The sequence below is a fragment of the Gadus chalcogrammus genome, chromosome 1, assembly GCF_026213295.1.
Source record: "Gadus chalcogrammus isolate NIFS_2021 chromosome 1, NIFS_Gcha_1.0, whole genome shotgun sequence".
Lineage (NCBI taxonomy): Eukaryota > Metazoa > Chordata > Actinopteri > Gadiformes > Gadidae > Gadus > Gadus chalcogrammus.
This window is the reverse complement of record NC_079412.1, coordinates 4,437,993-4,452,973: the sequence shown is the minus strand read 5'-3', so window position 1 is coordinate 4,452,973 and position 14,981 is coordinate 4,437,993. Positions and strand designations below refer to the sequence as shown.

The window sequence follows — 14,981 nt, the reverse complement described above, 5'->3', positions numbered from 1 at the left end:
AGGTAATCCTGGTATTGGAGCTGCAAAATGCAGGGAAAGACAGGCAATGTAATAATTACGAAAACAAACACTACGTGCCATGTGAATTTTGTCTTACATATGGGGCCGGCTCCCAGAGAGCCAATCTATTGATCTCCTGTTCTTTCCTCACACGTATGCTATTCTTATCTACATTTGACGTATTGTTCGACATCTATCGGTTACAAATAGCACACACACACACACACGCTCGCACGCACCAACACGTACGCACACACGGACGCACGCACACAAGCAAGCATGCACGCACACACACACACACACACACGCACGCACGTCGGCGCACGCACGCATGCACACACTCAAGAATTTCAAGAATGCTCGCAAAAACTGGCGGTTTTCGTGCTCTGTTAAAATCCACTGTTTTGAAATAGGTATAGTAGAGAACATTATTGTTGTGATTGTGGGGGCATCTCCCACGAGATTATTATTATAGCAGAAAACCTTTCATTTGACTCAATTAGAGTTGTGTATTGTTGCCTGGTAACGGTTATTAAATGATCTGCCCCTGAGCGCTACCCACCATTTATTGATCATTTATTGATCATCAGGGTGCCAACTCTGCTTTCCAGTCCAGTCAGGCTCTATTAAAGCCATGTTCGGACCTGATCTTTTGCCCAATGTCATAACGGGGACAGAAAAGTATATAGTTGGTCACTTGAATAGTCCTCATTAGGATATAGCCTACTATTGTTTTGTTGTTTGCATATTATGTTACAGTAGGCCTACAACAACATTTTGACCTTTTCCTTTCTGCTCAGCCCACTCAGGATGAGTGTACCACTGAAAGGCACTGGATAACACCAACTCACCCTCATTCATCGTCTGCCTCAGTGCCATGAATGGATATCCTTACTCTCTGAATTACATGACCCAGTGACAGAGAGCTAAAAGCAAGACTTGTTAGGGCAATTGCCCCGTATTATGAATAATTCTCAATCAGATATCTCCGGTTTTGTCCTTCAGTGATGCTAGTTTGCAGAACTCGTTGTGCCATTAATGACGTATTGTATGTCTGTATTCTAAATAAAACGTTTGATATGGGAACCAGCAGTGATGAATAAATGATGAATATATTCTAGTATCAAACTCACCCATGATTGATTTAGTTTATAATTCAGAAAACGGCACCAATTATTTTTTATTGAAATGTATCTAAGGCCGATGGAATGACGATGATGGAAGGTGCGTGACTGTGTGTACCAGTTATCCCCAAAAAGCTTTCTTCATTAGCTGTGGTTCTGGCTGGAATTCTAATCTTTTGTGTCACTCATATCGAGTCATTTTAGTCCCTGTGCCTACAGTTTTTAAGTGCGATAGAGAGAACGGGTATTAACTGTATGCATACACATGTTTACGTGCATTCGTGTGTCTGGTGTCGTACTTGTATAAACATGTCTAATTGCTTGTTTGTGTTTGTTATAACGGTAAGCAGAAGTTCAAGGACGTTCTAATCACTTGGAAGAATGTTCTTGGCCCCGGCAGCTGGCTTCCACTATGCCTGTTGTTCTGAGCTCAATAGAACAAATGAGAGAGTGAGAGAGTGAAAAGCACTGCAAACTACAAGCAAATATGTTAAGGTTTGACATATCTGAAGATTTGTATCACTAGTGCGTGTGTGTGTGTGTGTGTGTGTGTGTGTGTGTGTGTGTGTGCGTGCGTGCGTGCGTGCGTGCGTGCGCGTGCGTGTGTGCGCGTGCGTGAGTGTGTGTGTGTTAGTGTGTGTGCTTGAATGTAACAAAGCCCTAATGTTGGGCAAAAAATCGATAACATTTACTTAACAAAAATTGAATTTGTGGGAATTAAATATAGGGTGTTTTATAAAATGAAATGATTTGCAGTGCAACAATACTAATTATCAATTAGTAATTAAATGTTAATTCAATAATATGTAGGAATAAAAGCAGGTCTTTATTTATTCCTCTACACAAGGAAAGAGCATATATTCCTGTTATATTCATGTTGAATGGTCGTGTCACCATGTACCCAGTGGCAGTGATAATCTTATCTAATAGGCCAACACTGAGCCTATGTGTTAATGTTTAAGAAGAGAAAAGAAAAACTACAATCAAGAAAGGAATGCCAAACCTGGTATATCCAAGGTCTCTTTATTGAACACAGTATTTTACACTTAGAATGTAGTGCAAAATTAAAACCACAGCCTGTCAATCATAGACAACTGCCGAGGACAAGGCAAATGGATTGCAATGAGGAGAAAGGGTTTAATTATTTGTTCAAGAACTCCAGAGTTGAGTGCACTCCAGAAAGAAATTACTGATTGTTTCAGCAAGCCGATTAATGCTTGAGGTAGCTATTCACAGTGCGCTTCCGCCCCTATCTATCAAAAACGTACATACAATAAGTCCCTTCCTAGAAAGAGAGTGATCCTCTAAACTTTATTATGTTTTTTAAACGCTGGTCGCATCCCTGAACCCAAGGTGAAGTATGTATAACACAGTACTGAACATAGTACTGTAGTACAACACAGTACTAAACATTTACTGTAGTACAACACAGTACTGAACATATACTGTGTAGTGCAACACAGTACTGAACCTATACCGTAGTACAACACGGTACTGAACATATACTGCACTACAACACAGAACTGAACATATACTGTAGTACAACCAACTACTGATGATACTACTGTAGTAGAACACAGTACTGACTGTATACTCTACTACATCACAGTACTGAACATTGTACTGTACTACAACCAACCAACACAGTTCTGAATGTGTACTGTACTACAACATAGAACTGAACATAGAACTGTACTACAGCATAGTACTGAACATATACTCTACTACAATACAGTATTGAACATAGTACTGTAATACAACACAGAACTGAAATTGTGCGGTAATACAACCCAGTACTGCACATTTACTGTACTAGTATGGAAAAAGGCTGGATGCCAACTCAGACTACCTTCTGGCTATCTCACCGTGTCAGTTGATGTGCTTGCCTTTCTTCAGCTGGCCTCTTTATGAAGCCACCTACCATCAGACTGATAAACACTGTTGATCTAATAAGATGGCACGCAGCCTCCTACTCATGAGACGAGAGCTGATTACGCTGAGGTGGAGATGTGGGGCCCTTCTCTCAAGGCTTTCCACTGCATCGTAGGCGGTGTCTCCTGCAGTGTAACCATGTAGCACAAAAAACAATTTAACAGCTAGGATCAAAGTGTTGGAAACTAGTTTTGGAAACTAAATCCATACCTGGAGAATTCAAAACGGCTCATTAACTTCTCTCCGGTCAAACAAATGTGGATTGTCTTGAGGTTCTTACGTATTGGTCAGCTTATTTTCAGGTTTGTGTGTGAATGTGTGTGTGTGTGTCTGTGTGTGTGTGTGTGTGTGTGTGTGTGTGTGTGTGTGTGTGTGTGTGTGTGTGTGTGTGTGTGTGTGTGTGTGTGTGTGTGTGTGTGTGTGTGTGTGTGTGAGTACGTGTGCGTGTACGTGTGTGTTTACATACGTGTGTGTGTGCTGTGTCAGTGAGTGCGTATGTGTGTGTGTGTGTGTGTGTGTGTGTGTGTGTGTGTGTGTGTGTGTGTGTGTGTGTGTGTGTGTGTGTGTGTGTGTGTGTGTGTGTGTGTGTGTGTGTGTGTGTGTATGTATGTACGTCTGTGTACGTACATGTGTGTGTGCGTACGTGTGGGTGTGTGTGTGTCAATTACTATGGAGGACCAAAGACCAAAGAGTATTGTAAACTAAATCTATACCTGGAGTATCCAGATCTGCTCATTAACTTCTCTCAAGTCAAACAAATGTGTATAGGTCTTGAGGTTCATATGTATTGATCAGCTTCATAGTGTATGTCTGTATGTGTGTGTGTGTAGGGCAAAGTTCTCAGGCTGTAGCGGTTGTATCGCTAACTGAACCCACGCTTAGCCACCTTCTCCACATAAGGCAGACTCATATGCAATGATTCGTGATGCAATCAGTGGGATGGGTGTTGACTTTACCACGCACACCTTTAGTGCTGTGTGCGTGCACCTGTGTGTGCGCTTGTGTGTACAGTCAGTAAATGCTGAAACGGCTGTGGCTTAAACCCATTCAGGGCATCTTTATTTAAACCATGGCAAAGAGGGACAAGGGGGCTGGGGATGAAAAGTTAAGGTAGGCTCTGCCTGGACCTGGGTCTCCTCTCTTAGGAGGATCACCCCTTGGATCGGGCCTGGGGTGGGGCGGCAACATAGGGCCGCAGACGTTAGCAGACCCAGGAAGAGGGTTTAGCTTCGGCTAGCCTTATTTGCTCCTATACTCTTTGGGGAGTCCTTCAGTCCCAAGCGGTCTTCATGTAACCCATCAGGTTCTTCTTTAACCAGATGCTCGGCCAGAGGCCGCTTACCGTACTTAGCGTGCTACCAGCTTCCCCCTCTTGTCAATCACCTTTCCAACTGCCTTCCACCTGCCTGCCTGCACTGTCCTTCCCCAGCCCTGAGGGGGCCCTCTCTAGCCATGTTGGGAGCTGAGGGCCTCCCGTCCCTCTCCAGCCCTGTCCCTCCCCAGCCCTGTCCCTCCCCAGCCCTGTCCATCACCGGCCCTGTGCGGAGCTGAGAGCCTCCTGGTCCTCCCCAGTACCCGTCTGTGGGTCTCCCCATCAGATTCAGGGAGAGAGCAGCTGAAAGAGCGAACGTCAGACGGAGAGAGACGGAGAGAACTACAATTAAAACAGTCGATTTATCTTGATGCTGGAGCTCTGGAGACACCCCGAGGGGCTGCTCTGGGAGTGCACAGGTTTTTCATGACATTAGGGGACTCAAATGAGGGGGAGAGAAGAGTGAGACTTTCATGAGGGGGAGAGAAGAGAGAGACTTTCATGACGGGGAGAGAAGAGAGACACCGTCATGACGGGGAGAGAAGAAAGAGACTTTCATGACGGGGAGAGAAGAGAGAGACCGTCATGACGGGGAGAGAAGAGAGAGACCGTCATGACGGGGAGAGAAGAGAGAGACCGTCATTTGGGGAGAGAAGAGAGAGACCGTCATGACGGGGAGAGAAGAGAGAGACCGTCATGACGGGGAGAGAAGAGAGACTGTCATGACGGGGACAGAAGAGAGAGACCGTCGTGAGGGGCCGAGATGAGAGGAGTCATGAGGGGGAGAGAGACGAGAGGAGTCATGGGGGGGAGAGACGAGAGAACCATCAGACTTCCCAGAAACGAGGCCCCCTGCGGACCTGTTGACTCCAAGAGCTCCTCACCCTCAGGCCCCCAGCGAGCTGACACACAGACCCCCGCCTGCTCCCAGATGGTCGCTCCGTGAGGAAGCGCTAAGGACCGCTAGCTGACTGACTACCGGGCGGCAGAAGCTCAGGAGGTAGAGCTGGTTGACGGGTAACCGGATATTTTAAATTCCATCCCTAGTGTCGAGGTGTCTCTGAGTCGCTCTGTGTGGTCGACTCCGCCGTCGGAGTGTGAATGTGTGGATAAATGGTTGCAGGGTACTTTGAAATGAAACGTCTGCTAAATCCCCTAAATGGAAATGTACTAAACACACCGCTGCAGCATTTGGATGCTAAACACACAGCGCTAAGTGCACCGTTGATAAGCACATGCTCACGTATAGCACAAATATAGTCACAGGCTCCCACGGCTCCTGCCCGGTTTGTGAGAATTACGTCAACACGACAGGCCACCAGGGGAGCCAGGGCTTCGTAGTGCCCGGATTGGCCGTTGCCATAACGATGAGGGCGGGTTGAAGCCGGGGAAGGGGAGGGGACTAGGGCCAACTATTTAAGCCCTGCGTACAGCTCGCGCTCCTCGCCTCCTTCTCTCCTCACTGCATGCTAGCGTGCAAGCGCGCACATGTGTGTGTGTTTATTTATATGCCCCCGCTCTCTCTCTCCGTGCCTCATGCACTCCAGTCTGCCAGATCTTCATTCAGTTCCTCATCTTGCGTCTGGCCAGGGCACTGCTGACCGTCTCCCCCATCTCCTGAGCTTCCAGAGGTGCTCCTCTGCTTCTTCGTGGTCCTCCTCTTCCTCGTGGTCCTCGCCATCCCCCTCCGCCTGCCCGTTGCAGCGAGCGGAGGCTGTGGATTTAGCCGGCACCGTGGGAGGCAGGCTCGACCGAGTGGCTTAAAGATAGAGACGGGAACGTAAAGAGAGAGAGGAGAAGCCTGTGGATGATCTCGTCACTCCTGTAAGTAAGCAATGACTCCCCCCCCCACCCCCTCCCCTCCCTCTCCCCACTCCTCTACAAACTTGTCTCATCTATGTTGGCCGTTGCATGATAATGACCTCATCTTGCCTCGGGGGGTTTGTGGGTTTGAGGAGCAGTAGCAGGTGTGTGAACCTTTCAGGTGGCACCCAGATTTGTTAAGTCATAGCGATATACGGAGGTGGAGACGTGGGTCCGGTGAAGGAGGTATATCAATGGTTGGTCTGATGGCTTAGATGAACATGCGTTACATTCGTTTCAGTTATTTTGTCCTTATATGTCGTGAAACCAAAGCAAACTGCAGCATGCCCTCCATGTGTCTCTCGCTCAGTCTCTCTGTGGGTCTCGCTGCTGTCTCAATGTGTGCCCCAGGCATCAGTGCTCAGGTGTGCACTGACCGTGTGGATGAGTGTTAAGGCAACAAGGGCACTTTTAATCCCAGTTGTCTAAGCTGCAGCACACACACACACTGTTTACACGAGCAGAGGGTCTGTATGTGGGTATGTGTCTACACACATCTTCATCGACTTAGTGTTTGTTCTTGGTTCGATCATACAGACCTATTCATTATCATTTTTATTAAATATTTTTTTTTTTTCATATACATATTAAATATGCAGTTAGCTTCATTATCCTTGTGACACTCATTAGCCCTTAGTGATAATACCAACATAAAACAACGGTGCTATTATGGATTATTATGGCTTTTTCTCCTACCATTGGCAGCGCATAAATCAGCTTCTCTCCTGGAGCGGATTCATGATAATACTGTACAGCACTAGTTCACATCTCAAGTCACATGACAGTAGCACCACCTTAAAACAAACGCCAGCAAGGGGTTTGTGTTTTGAATGGGCTCTCTTGTGATACGCGGGTCCTGACGGACACCATGAGTACCGTCCTTATGCTGCTCTCAGGAGCAGAGACACATTCAGCAACCGAAGGTATCTCTACTGCAGGGGATAGGGATACGTCAAACAGGAGTAAGACTCACATACTTTGTTCTAGTATGTCAATCGATCATGAATCGGAGAAATAAGTATCGATATGGGTGGATCTATGTATGTTTTTGCTTCTGTGATTGTGATTGGAGGGTGGCCATGAAAGTGTTGCTCGTGTGCATAATTTACACCCTGACACTTGTTTAAGAGCAGCTTGAATGTCAGTAACCAGTGAGTAATGTGAGTGAGAACTCACTGACCTGTGATGGTGGTGTCTGTTGTCTCATCAACTCCTGACATAGCTATAGTCATCTCACCTTTCTTTAAATGGACATGTAATTACTTAACCCTACTCTGCGAGATTGTTTAAGCAGTTAACTGTCTGTTCTGTTACTTGTGGTGTTTGCACTCTTAACTTGGAATTGAACATAGGAGTAACTCCAGTCTAGACTCTGTCATAGGCTTTCATTCTGAATGGTGATTCACAATGATTATAATCATGACTCCTGCAGTATGATCTAAATGCAAACAACCATTTTTGCTTCTTCTCACTGATATATATTTCAGTATGGATGATTTAGTGTGTTTGTTTTGGTGTGATGTGTCTGCAACTATATTTGAGTGAGTGTGAGAGTGACCATAGCCATGAAGATCTCATAGGGGTGTGTGTCTCCCTGGTGTGTGTGTTTTCAACGAGGCATTAGTTCTGAATGGGCTTCATTCAGCGACAGTGTTGCCCGTGGCCAGATACGAGCCCATCTTGGGAGTCTGGTAAAAGTCATCCTGCTGTAAGCGAAGCCACTTAACGTGTCTTGTTATATCATCTTGAAGGCCTGCTCTTTTGCTTGCAACAAGAGACCATATTGCTCTTGGTTGGCTTGAACTTTATTTCCAGGCTTTATTGCTCGTTAATTGCCTCTGTGATTGACAATCTGTGGGGTCAACATTGCTTATTTGAGAATCAGGTCCTAGTACCTAGTATCTAGATGGTTGGTCATAGGATGTTTTGCATTAGTACAGAGTGACTGATTAGGGACCTGGGTCCTTATAGATTTGACATTTGTACTTGAATGCACATCTGATCTTCTTCGTCATCAACTTATTGAATATTTCATAATGGTTCCTCTCATTGATTACTGAAACCGGCAGCAGTTTTCATGACTATTGGAAAATCCACAAATTGGTGGTTGAAAAAGATGTCTGTAAATCTATCCAAACACAGATCGTAGGTTTTTGGAGCACATTGAAGATAGCTCATTCAGAAGAAGATAATCATTGTTGTCCCTCAACTATGGCACATGTAGTTGTGTTTGGCTCACGTGGCTCTCATTCAAACTCTGTAAAACAAGCAATAAATTAAAACAAATGATTAATACTTTAGTTAATAAATATTAAGCTAGCACAGTAGAGTCAATGTGTTCTTTGCCCCCATGTGGGATTTGGCCTCACGGTCTGGACTCTCCGTCCGGACAAAATCTTGGGAACATGAGGACAAGCAGGCCTACACCACCCAGCAGATCAAAGATATGTCCGCCACGACTGGAGGATTATTTATGACATATTGGTAATGGGGCTGTGATCACAGAAGTAGCTCAACATCTGAGAACAAAGCACTCTGTTCTCTGAAACACAAGTTCACTGAAAGCCCATAAGATGTGGAATATTAAAAATGACAGTTCAATGCTCTGTTCAAATCTGCAACCCAAACAAATGTATTTTCTACCATCTAAATGGATTAAATCCAATGTTAAGCATTGACTGGTGCTCGCAGACTAACGGTGCCCCTTGTATTAGACACATCCGCTCTGTGATTTAGAATGAGCGGCTGCATCCGTTTTCCTCCGAGGTGACTTCATTTCATCCAAGATAGAGCCCATGCACCCATTTCTCTTTTCCACACACATTCACTGACACAACTAATCATTGCGTCGTTGCAACCGTTATAGTTACATTGACATCTACATTTAGGGCATTTTGCTGACGCTTTTATCAAAAGCGACTGACAACCATTCATTCACCTAAGCACACCGACGGAGTCAACCACGCCTGGCATCAGCCAGCTCGTCAGGAGCAGTCAAGGTGAGGCGTATTGCCCAGGGATCAAACTAGCAAACCTCCGGTTACCAGTCAACCCGTTTTACCTCCTGAGCAACTGCCCCACTAGTTACAGTAACAGCTATGCATAACGACATTTTACAAACAGTCTCAAATACTGGTATGACTCCCCGGCAGTCTGTGTGCTCTCCGAATGAATCCATTCCTCTCCAACACCAAACCACCACAGTGGCGTCATGCAACGGCTGTTACATCTGGCTATCTCTCCGAGGCCTGTAGCGTGACACAGCTGATCTGGTCATGAGGCGGTTGGCGGTGGCTGGCCTGGCAGGTCATCCCCCCCTCCCCCCAAAGCTCTCAGGGGGAGCAGAGGAGCCGAGCAGCTTTAGATCATTGCCATCCTTTCTTTACCCGTGATACCGTCCCCCCCCGGCGTCAAAGAGCAGAAGAGGGCCCCGATGGATGGGTGTGTGATCGTATGTTGAGGACGGCGGGGGCGGGGCTGTGAGTCACCGCTATCTCCTCCAGGGAGGGGGGGAAGCAGGCCCAAGTGGAACATGCAGCACTGACGTCAAGACGGGGAGACACATTCAGCGCAGGTGATGTAGATCACCCCGGCAGACAGAAAGGTCAGGAGAGCTGTGTCCGATCTTGAAATATATATTTTAGAACGCAGGTGTAATAGTGTGCTTACACCTGATTGCTGAGTCCGAGCCTGTTGTTGAAAATTACTGCAGACAAAATTATAATATATGTCTCATGGTTTTACGTTAAACATTTTTTTTACAGTTGTACTATCAAGTGGTCAATCACTGCGATTGGGGCAATGGAGTGATCCTTTGAATAAATGTCTGTCAAGTCCCTATGGACAAGTGTCGGTGGCAAAACCCTATGTATCGCTGGGGAACATTACCGCTTCTCGTGAAAGGTGGTGCCAAAATGAATATAGTGGATAGGAGGAGGAGGAGTTGGGGTTCCCAACCTTTGTCCCCAGGTGACCACAAAATAATTACCAAGAGCTTTACGCGGACCACCTCATATGCAAACGGTACAATATAGATGAATGTGCTGGCTGAGCAAATAGTGCCAGTGGGTCATTAAATACACCATTATAAGTGCAAGGAGGACAGTGTGTTAGTAAAAAACATCAGGGAGGGACATTTAAATGGAAAGAACTTGATTGCATGCAACTATGAAAATAATATTAAAATAAAACACAAACACACACCCACCATAACCTGTGGTACACTCACACACCATAACCTGTGGTACACACACCAACCAAAACCTGTGGTACACACACCAACCAAAACCTGTTGTACACACACCCACCATAACCTGTGGTACACACACCCAACATAATCTTTGGTACACACACCATAACCTGTGGTACACACACCCAACATAATCTGTGGTACACACACCCACCATTACCTGAGGTACACACACCCACCATAACCTGTGATACACACACCAACAATAACTTGTGGTGCACATACCCACCAGTGGTGGGTATGTGATATAAAACATCCTTTTAAAGGAATTGCGGAAATATTCTTGCATAAAATAAGCACTGAATGTTTATCATACTTTCTTTTTTCAGTTTGAGTTGAGGCTGGTCGTTGTTTTCTGAGGTGAAGCTGAATGTTGCAATACATGTTGATAAGGAATGTCCAATAGTGTGTTAAATGCAGCAACACAATTTGTTATAAGGAAAGGGAAGGCTGTGTGTTTTTTGCTAGATAATGAGCAACTGATTTGGGCTTTTGACGGGAAAATCTATCAAAACTTCTATAAAAAGTCTCTCCAAAGATTTACCACTTTATCAAACTACAATAAAATGTATTATGATACCATAAGGGCAGTCGGTGCAATCACTGTTTCTAATTTGCTCAAATTGGTGGCAGGCGATGCCTCCCATCAAGTGACATCACGTTGAGCCAATGAGAGACCCATTGGATCCAATTTCAGCCATTAGTAGCCAGCAAGGCTTTTCCTGTGACATGTTTTTCTTTTCCTTTTTTTCCGACTTCTGACATCAGCCCTTTGCTTGCGGCGGTGCGCTCAGGGAGCATGTCAACAATGGACTAGTCTGCTGTTGACCCAGCAACATGAGGTGTTTGTTGTGCTTGTGTAGCCCCAGTGTTTTACAGTAGGTCCACTGTCCACACACACATCATGCATGGGGCAGGAGGGGCAGGGGACTGCCAAGGGGCTGGGGATAAACAGAGAGAGGCAGGAAGACAGAGGATGTATTGTTACGTCGTCTGCGTTGTTGACGGTAACATTCACCAGCCTTAATCTGAGGTGTCTCAACAGTACGCTCCACTGTACACCCATTAATACCAGCCGGGGCCTCATCGACTTTACACTTCTTTAGTGATCATTTGAGGAGTGTTATTGTGTCCATATAGCGCTGTGCCATTTGAAGGTGACCTCTTAAATGTTCATCATGATAAAGTGCATCGGTTTTGTTTTGAGACATAAGATGCATCTTATTGTTAACCTACCTTTGCAATACCAACACTATTTACGATTAACCTCTTTAAATCATACAGTAATATGTGAAGAAGAACATTCTGGCAAAATAAAATTATTCAAAATAATAACAATAAAAATGTTATAATTCAGACTGTGTTGAATGAAAGGCTATGTTTCAGTCTTTCAAACAGCTGACCACCAATATCAATGTCCGGATCAAATCAGGACCTTGGGAAATGTAATTATAAGAGATGAGCAGGGCCAGATTTTCTGTGATGCATGGGACGTCCACAGAGAGGCTGGTCATTGTTACTTAACCATTATTAAATAACCCTATTATTATTATGTTTCCCCTGAATCCATCCCTAGCGCCCCCTTTCACCTCTGAGAGGCACTGCACTCAAAGGACAAGGCTACCATGAGCAGCTTGTGTGTGCGTGCGTGTGCGTGTGTGTGTGTGTGTGTGTGTGTGTGTGTGTGTGTGTGTGTGTGTGTGTGTGTGTGTGTGTGTGTGTGTGTGTGTGTGTGTGTGTGTGTGTGTGTGTGTGTGTGTGTGCTGGGGCAGACAGTAATGTGACTGCAGGGAAAGGTTTGGCTTGAGTGCACATCAACCCTGTATCAACACACATGCACACACTCAAACCCACACGACAACACACTCACAGATGCATGGACGTTGTAGACACACAAACATTTGTGCTCTTTTTTCCTTTTCTCCCTTCACGTGCACGGGCGCACACTAATCTGCTGTTTCACCACAGGAAAGTAAATGGCATGACGGGAGAAGACACAAAGTTCTGAAGAAAGAAAGAAAGAGGAGTCCTATTTATTTATGTCTCACCACAAGCCTTGACGTGGGCAGGTATTCTGAAGCTGTGCTTCCCTCTCTATTGTGCGTTCTAAAGCTGCGTTCTGCACGCGTTCGTTCAGGTTTTACCTTCAATGCACAAACCTTCTCAGGGTCTTTCCAGCTGAGCCCAGCGTTCTGAATAGAAAAGTAGAAAGGACTACGCATTTATGTACATACTTAATGTTTTAAGTAAAACACAATCTTTTAAAGCTGACCATCTATCCACATGGTTAACTTCAGCCATACCAAACGCAACCAGGATTACACTTATGGCTTGTGATGGGGTTGGCTTTTCATTAAAAGGTGTATATTTATTGTACTAGACCAATCTTGAAAATGTCAATGTTCAGTTATAACCTTAAAAAAAAGATAATAATGATCACCTTTACTACACCTTTGATAATGACCACCTTTATTAGTCGTAATGTTTCGCTCCTAGACCTTCATCAAACTGATCTCTGGTCAGTGAACATAATGAACTAACAAATGAGAGAAAAAAGAGACAAAAGGCGTAGAGGAGGGAAACAAAAACACTGTGGCTGAGACACAGATATAGCACATGTACGCATCATGTGTTGTGTTAGGCAGCGCACATGAATATGTGTCATAGCTCATAGGCCCGGTGAACCATAAGACACGCTCAGCTCATGTGTTTTATTGTAGCTGACCCACTTCTCAATGAGCAGCCAGGACAGAAGGGTAATTATTTACATTTTCAATGTGTTATCAAATAATAGCGGACCACAAAAGCAGCAGTTTCAGAAGATCTTGTAGGCTATTTAAAACCCTATGATTTCAGGAAGTTCAATTAGATATAGCATTTGTCCCCATGCTGAAAAATGTACCAATTAAAATCAAATGAGGCTAATGTTTTTAAATTTCCAGAGGGAGAATGTTGTGTTCAGTCTGTTCTGTACACAATACGCATTTGTGGACAATGTGCAAGATCCCCTTCAAATCCGCAAAATATTGTAAAAAATTGTAACCAATGTGTCCTCTTAAAAGGGAGCCATAGTTTCTAAAACCATTACCGTGTCTAATCGTTTTTAATGCATTCTATACAAACACGTATTCAAATGAGAGTGTTGCTAACAAGAAAGGTGCTTTCCATGTGAGCTTCAAATCATACAGATCAAAAGATTCTGGTGCATTACGAGATCGACAATACATGAAATATCCAGTTTTTCCAGGGCTTGTTGAACTAGGATGGCCAGCAGGATAAGACGATCGTGTTGAGGCATAATAGTTCAATAGATAATAGTTGTAATGCTTTGCAGTGAATGATCAAACGATTCTCCTTTAAGGATGTAAAATACTTTTTCAAGTTAGCTACTAATTAGCAAATTGTAATTATTTTTCGACTTGCTGTACCAAAATACAGACTTGTATTGAACGAAAAAACACATTCAGCCCATGCTCAATGCCAAGTAAATAAAAGCAAAGTAGCCTAACGTGTTATGTCTCAGAGAAGAAAACAAAGACAATCATTGTTATCATTGATTTTAAGAAATTACCTCTATGTCCACTCTAGAGGCGTGGGAGAGGGAGAAGGAGAGAGATAGGGGGAGAAGGAGAGCGATAGAGAGGAAGGAGAGAGATAGAGGGAGAAGGAGAGCGATAGAGAGGAAGGAGAGGGATAGAGGGAGAAGGAGAGCAATAGAGAGGAAGGAGAGAGATAGAGGGAGAAGGAGAGCGATAGAGAGGAAGGAGAGAGATAGAGGGAGAAGGAGAGAGATAGAGAGGAAGGAGAGGGATAGAGGGAGAAGGAGAGAGATAGAGAGGAAGGAGAGAGATAGAGGGAGAAGGAGAGCGATAGAGAGGAAGGAGAGAGATAGAGGGAGAAGGAGAGAGATAGAGAGGAAGGAGAGGGATAGAGGGAGAAGGAGAGAGATAGAGGGAGAAGGAGAGAGATAGAGGGAGAAGGAGAGAGATAGAGGGAGAAGGAGAGAGATAGAGGGAGAAGGAGAGAGATAGAGGGAGAATGAGAGATGTAGAGGGAGAAGGAGAGAGATAGGGGGAGAAGGAGAGAGATAGGGGGAGAAGGAGAGAGATAGGGGGAGAAGGAGAGAGATAGAGGGAAGAGAGAGAGATAGGGGGAGAAGGAGCGAGATAGAGGGAAGAGAGAGAGATAGGGGGAGAAGGAGCGAGATAGAGGGAGTAGGAGAGAGATAGAGGGAGAAGGAGAGAGATAGAGGGAGTAGGAGAGAGATAGAGGGAGAAGGAGAGAGATAGAGGGAGTAGGAGAGAGATAGAGGGAGAAGGAGAGAGATAGAGAGGAAGGAGAGGGATAGAGGGAGAAGGAGAGCGATAGAGAAGAAGGAGAGGGATGGAGGGAGAAGGAGAGAGATAGAGGGAGTAGGAGAGAGATAGAGGGAGAAGGAGAGAGATAGAGGGAGAAGGAGAGCGATAGAGAAGAAGGAGAGGGATGGAGGGAGAAGGAGAGA

At 45.0% G+C, this 14,981-nt stretch overlaps 1 protein-coding gene across 1 annotated transcript in view; it reads left to right on the top strand.

The window, feature by feature from the left end:
- The first annotated feature begins 5,969 nt into the window (after positions 1-5,969).
- Positions 5,970-14,981, top strand: part of cdk18 (cyclin dependent kinase 18) — a 38,451-nt gene continuing 29,439 nt past the window's right edge. Inside the window, exon 1 of the mRNA XM_056612281.1 lies at positions 5,970-6,192. The gene's annotated coding sequence lies outside the window, so the exon portion shown is untranslated. The remainder of the gene's footprint in view (positions 6,193-14,981) is intronic.